Genomic DNA, 6,000 nt, shown 5'->3' with positions numbered 1-6,000 from the left:
GGAGTTATACAGTGTTTCTTTCTGGTAAGTGTTTTGGCTTGTAAGTAGAAGTGTCGTTCCGTCTTCTAGTCCAGTGCAGTGTTTCCCATAAACTGCCAAGATACCTGTGGCGGTGGGGGCGTGGCTATGGGCGTGGTCAACATGACATCATCGAGTAATTTGCCTAATTTACTACAATGATATGATTTTCTCTAAAAAGGCTCTAAAAATGTATACTTACTAATTAATAATAACAGTTTTGTTTTAAACGTCCATCCATCCATCCATTTTACAATTACAACACTTTATGTACATATTTATATACAGATTTGAACAATAAGTTATTCACTGAAATATATTTATTAATCGTGGTTCTTACAAAAAATATATCTTATAAAATATAAAAGCTAAAATGTCTCTTAAAGCTCTGCCCCTTTAATTAGTGCATACTAAATAATTTAACTTTAGCCTACTACTACAACCATATTATTTACCAGCAACATAAAGTGAAACAGAGGCAGAGGTGTCCTGCCACAGTCAGTAACAAATAAACAGAAAACAGTAGTGGTCAAATACAAATAAGGCAACAAGAGAAGTATCCTACACTTCTCTTTTGTAAAGTAAATCTGAACAGCCGATATGGGCATCTACATCAACTATATGATTTACCTGAGAAGCTGGACAGGACAAAAAAAATAAATAAAATAAAATTTAAAAAAAATTAAAAAAAATTGTGGCGGACGTAATTTTTTCATGGCGGGCCGCCACAAATAAATGAATGTGTGGGAAACACTGCAGTGTTTTTCAACCACTGTGCCGCGGCACACTAGTGCCGTGAGATATTGTCTGGTGTGCCGTGGGAAATTATGCAACTTCACCCAATTGGTCCAAAAAATATTTTTTGCAAATCAATAATTAGAATCTGCAAATACTGTGCCGTTCCTTAGTGTCCGTGCTGTGTAGAACTCGGCTGTAGAACTGTTATCCCAATATGCAGACCACAGCGTGCAGGTAAAAAAGGTATGTAACGCTTCAACCAAAAATGAACAAAAGGGAAAGGAAAAGGCAATGAAGCAGAGCAGTGTTTCCCCACACATTCATTTATTTGTGGCGGCCCGCCACGAAAGAATTACGTCCGCCACAAATACATTTTTTTTTAAATCTATTTATTTATTTTTGTCCTCTCCAGCTTATCAGGCAAATCATATAGTTGATGTAGATGCCCATATAGGCTGTTCAGATTTACTTTACAAAAGAGAAGTGTAGGATACTTCTCTTGTTGCCTTATTTGTATTTGACCACTGCTGTTTTCTGTTTATTTGTTACTGACTGTGGCAGGACACCTCTGCCTCTGTTTCACTTTATGTTGCTGGTAAATAATATGGTTGTAGTAGTAGGCTAAAGTTAAATTATTTAGTATGCACTAATTAAAGGGGCAGAGCTTTAAGAGACATTTTAGCTTTTATATTTTATAAGATATATTTTTTGTAAGAACCACAATTAATAAATATATTTCAGTGAATAACTTATTGTTCAAATCTGTATATAAATATGTACATAAAGTGTTGTAATTATATTGTAAAATGGATGGATGGATGGATGGACGTTTAAAACAAAACTGTTATTATTAATTAGTAAGTATACATTTTTGAGCCTTTTTAGAGAAAATCATATCATTGTAGTAAATTATGCAAATTACTTGATGATGTAATGGTAACCACGCCCATAGCCACGCCCCCACCGCCACAGGTATCTTGGCAGTTTATGGGAAACACTGCAGAGGGATGGTAATGTAAAACGACAGTAAAACTGAACTGGCTACAAAGTAAACAGAAACAGAATGCTGGACGACAGCAAAAACTTGCAGCGTGTGGCGCAGAGACGGCGTCCACAAAGTACATCCGTACATGACATGGCAAGCAACAATGTCCACACAAAGAAGAATAGCAACAACTTAAGTAGCCTTGCTTGCTAACACAAAGCAGGTGCGGGGGAATAGCGCTCAAAGGAAGACATGAAACTGCTGCAGGAAAACACCAAAATAACAGCACAAGACAAGAACTAAAGTAATACACACAGGAAAACACCAACAAACTCAAAATAAGGCACGAGGAGGACCTGGTGGAGTTAACGTTTTCTGCTGGTGGTGTCCCTCCGTATTTTTAGATGGAAAAAAATGTGCCTTACCTCAAAAAAGGTTGACAAACACTGTTCTAGTCATCTATATACGGATTCTTCATTCGTCACTCCAAGCAACGTTTGTAAGTTTTGCAATATAACTAAAACAACTCTTACTCACTAAACTGTCCCACGTGTGATGCCTGTAGGAGTGTTTTCACGCGTCGTAATGTAACGAAGCTGGCGTCGTTAGTATAAGCTAATATGCTAACACGTTTACGAGTGTCTGTGTTAGTGTTATTACCTGACAATAGCATTATTTTTGTATTGTTTCAGTTTCACAAATTCTTCAGTAAATTCACCAAAACGTCACCGTGGAGATATTGAGTCTGTTTGGCTGATTGGAGAGCTGGCTTCCGCAGCTAGTGGGTCCGTGACGACTTCTGTTTTGTTTGATCAGCCGTTTTACTGCCGTGTTTCAGACACCATTTGTAAACAATTAAGGCAATGATGTCAATTTTATGTGGCCCACAAAGGCCTGGAAATAATATGCGTCAATAAAGTACTTTATCTTTTCTTACTAAATGTATTTGTTCTTTCCCTTTTAACATAAAAAAAAAATGCAGGTACCGCATGACATTGCATACCTTTTAAACTTTAATATCATCCAATATAGCAAAATATATATCATCATTCTTTCCAAACATTTTATTTTGTTAAAATACTTAAATTTCTGCTTGACTTGTGGTTTTAGAGCAAGTTATCCATCCAATTGTACATTATAAAAATGACAATACATTTTACTATAAAATTTGCTACGTTTTTTTACAGCATATTACTGTAAGTTGAAAAAAACTTTACCACTGTTTTTTTTTTACGGGAAATTCTGTTGACTGGGCTGCCAGTGTTGTTACTGTAAGAGCTATGGTTGTTTTTTTTACTGTTAATGATAAAACAGTATCAGTTGTGAGAATAAAATAAAAACAATGGTAACATTTTTCGATTTTATCGTAATATATTGCAAAACACACTGTGCATTTTATAGTAAAATTCTGGTGATTGATTTGCTATTTTTTTACTGTAAAAAAAAGTTGTTGTTTTTTTACAGTGTATGTAAAAATATATATAATAATCAAATGCATACACTGCAAAAACTGAAATCTAAGTAAGATTAAATATCTCAAATAAGGGTGGTATTTGCTTATTTTCTGTCTGATAAGATAATTCTTCTCACTAAGCAGATTTTATGTTAGAGTGTTTTACTTGTTTTAAGGGTTTTGCTCCTAAATGATCTCAGTAAGATATTACAGCTTGTTGCTGAGATTTGATGACCTATATTGAGTAAAACCTGCTTGAAACTAGAATATCAACTGTTGCAAAGCTGTGTCATCAACACTCACGAGTATGAAACTACTTTTTTAAAGTAATCATTTCTTATTTCAAGCGTGAAAAAAACTAAAATATTTAACATTTCAAACAATTTTTAACAGAAATAGTTCATGCACATTCAGATAAATTCTTCAAAATGACAATTTAAAAAAATTTGGCCGGGGGCCGGGCTGTATATATGCGCGCTAATTGACTGAAAGAGCACGCACTTGGCACGATGATGTCATGTTATCCATGGAAAAATGCATTTTTAGACCATATGATTTGCCTGAGAGGCTAGGAGACCCAGAGAGTAACAAGCGCTTGCCTTGTTGCCTTTCCATTAAGAACAATAAATTAGTTTTTAGTATAAGTTTGCTGGTTTCAAGAAATGTAATGCCGAGCGCATATCATTATGTCAAGATAATGGCACTAGCATTTACTTCATTTAAAAATATTTTTCAACAGATTAAGCAAAAAGGTCTATTTTTTTTTTCTACCAAGAAAAGTGCACTTGTTATTAGTGAGAATATACTTATTTTAAGGTATTTTTAAAGGCCTACTGAAACCCACTACTACCGACCACGCAGTCTGATAGTTTATATATCAATGATGAAATCTTAACATTATAGTGAAGTGAATTACATTTATATAGCGCTTTTTCTCAAGTGACTCAAAGCGCTTTACATTGTGAAACCCAATATCTAAGTTACATTTAAACCAGTGTGGGTGGCACTGGGAGCAGGTGGGTAAAGTGTCTTGCCCAAGGACACGACGGCAGTGACTAGGATGGCGGAAGCGGGGATCGAACCTGCAACCCTCAAGTTGCTGGCACGGCCGCTCTACCAACCGAGCTATACCGAGCTATACATGCCAATACGGCCGGGTTAACTTATAAAGTGACATTTTAAATTTGCAGCTAAACTTCCGGTTCGAAACGCCTCTGAGGATGACGTATGCGCGTGACGTAGCCCGGGGAACAGAGGTATGCCTTCCCCATTGAATACAATACAAAAAAGCTCTGTTTTCATTTCATAATTCCACAGTATTCTGGACATCTGTGTTCGTGAATCTGTTGCAATTATGTTCATTGCATTATGGAGAAAGAAGCTGAGCAAGCAAAGAAGAAAGTTGTCGGTGCGAAACGGACGTATTTTTCGAACGAAGTCAGCAACAACAGTACACAGCCGGCGCGTCTTTGTTTACATTCCCAAAAGATGCAGTCAAGATGGAAGAACTCGGATAACAGAGACTCTAACCAGGAGGACTTTTGACTTCGATACACAGACGCCTGTAGAGAACTGGGACAACACAGACTCTTACCAGGATTACTTTGATTTGGATGACAAAGACGCAGACGTGCTACCGTGAGTATGCAGCTTTGGCTTCTAAACATTTGATCGCTTGACCGTATGTGCGCAACTTTTTTTTTGCGTATGTACGTAACTTTTTAAAAATATATAAGCTTTATGAACCTTGGGTTAGGTGAACGGTCTTTTGGGCTGAGTGATTGTGTGTGTTGATCAGGTGTTTGAATTGTATTGGCGTGTTCTATGGAGCTAGGAGCTAGCAGAGGAGCTAGGAGCTAGCATAACAAACACTTAGGTGTTTTTATGCAGGATTAATTTGTGGCATATTAAATATAAGCCTGGTTGTGTTGTGGCTAATAGAGTATATATATGTCTTGTGTTTATTTACTGTTGTAGTCATTCCCAGCTGAATATCAGGTACCGTGAGTATGCAGCCTTGGCTGCTAAACATTTGATAGCTTGACCGTATGTGCGCGTCACGTACGTAACTTTTTAAAAATATATAAGCTTTATGAACCTTGGGTTAGGTGAACGGTCTTTTGGGCTGAGTGATTGTGTGTGTTGATCAGGTGTTTCAATTGTATTGGCGCGTTCTATGGAGCTAGCATAACAAACACGTAGGTGTTTTTATGCAGGATTAATTTGTGGCATATTAAATATAAGCCTGGTTGTGTTGTGGCTAATAGAGTATATATATGTCTTGTGTTTATTTACTGTTGTAGTCATTCCCAGCTGAATATCAGGTCACCCCCGGCTCTCACAGCATCTTCCCTATCTGAATAGCTTCAACTCCCCACTAGTCCTTCACTTGCACTTTACTCATCCACAAATCTTTCATCCTCGCTCAAATTAATGGGGAAATTGTCGCTTTCTCGGTCCGAATCTCTCTCACTTCATGCGGCCATCATTGTAAACAATAGGGAACTTTGCGTATATGTTCAATTGACTACGTCACGCTACTTCCGGTAGGGGCAAGCCTTTTTTTATCAGATACCAAAAGTTGCGATCTTTATCGTCGTTGTTCTCTACTAAATCCTTTCAGCAAAAATATGGCAATATCGCGAAATGATCAAGTATGACACATAGAATAGATCTGCTATCCCCGTTTAAATAAAAAAAATTCATTTCAGTAGGCCTTTAAGTTCATTGAGGTTAGCTAATTTTACTTGTTTTGGAAAGTTTTGACAAGCCAAATTTTCTTGTTCTATTGGCAGATAATTATGCT

The 6,000-nt window shown here is 36.8% G+C and overlaps 1 protein-coding gene across 1 annotated transcript in view; it reads right to left on the bottom strand.

Annotated features, from left to right (window-relative positions):
* LOC133664272 (zinc finger protein 135-like) overlaps positions 1–6,000 on the bottom strand; it is a 36,315-nt gene that overhangs the window by 1,782 nt on the left and 28,533 nt on the right. The window lies entirely within an intron of this gene.

This window comes from Entelurus aequoreus, linkage group LG14, assembly GCF_033978785.1.
Source record: "Entelurus aequoreus isolate RoL-2023_Sb linkage group LG14, RoL_Eaeq_v1.1, whole genome shotgun sequence".
In the NCBI taxonomy this organism is placed as follows: Eukaryota; Metazoa; Chordata; class Actinopteri; order Syngnathiformes; family Syngnathidae; genus Entelurus; species Entelurus aequoreus.
This window is presented reverse-complemented; position numbering and strand designations above follow the sequence as displayed.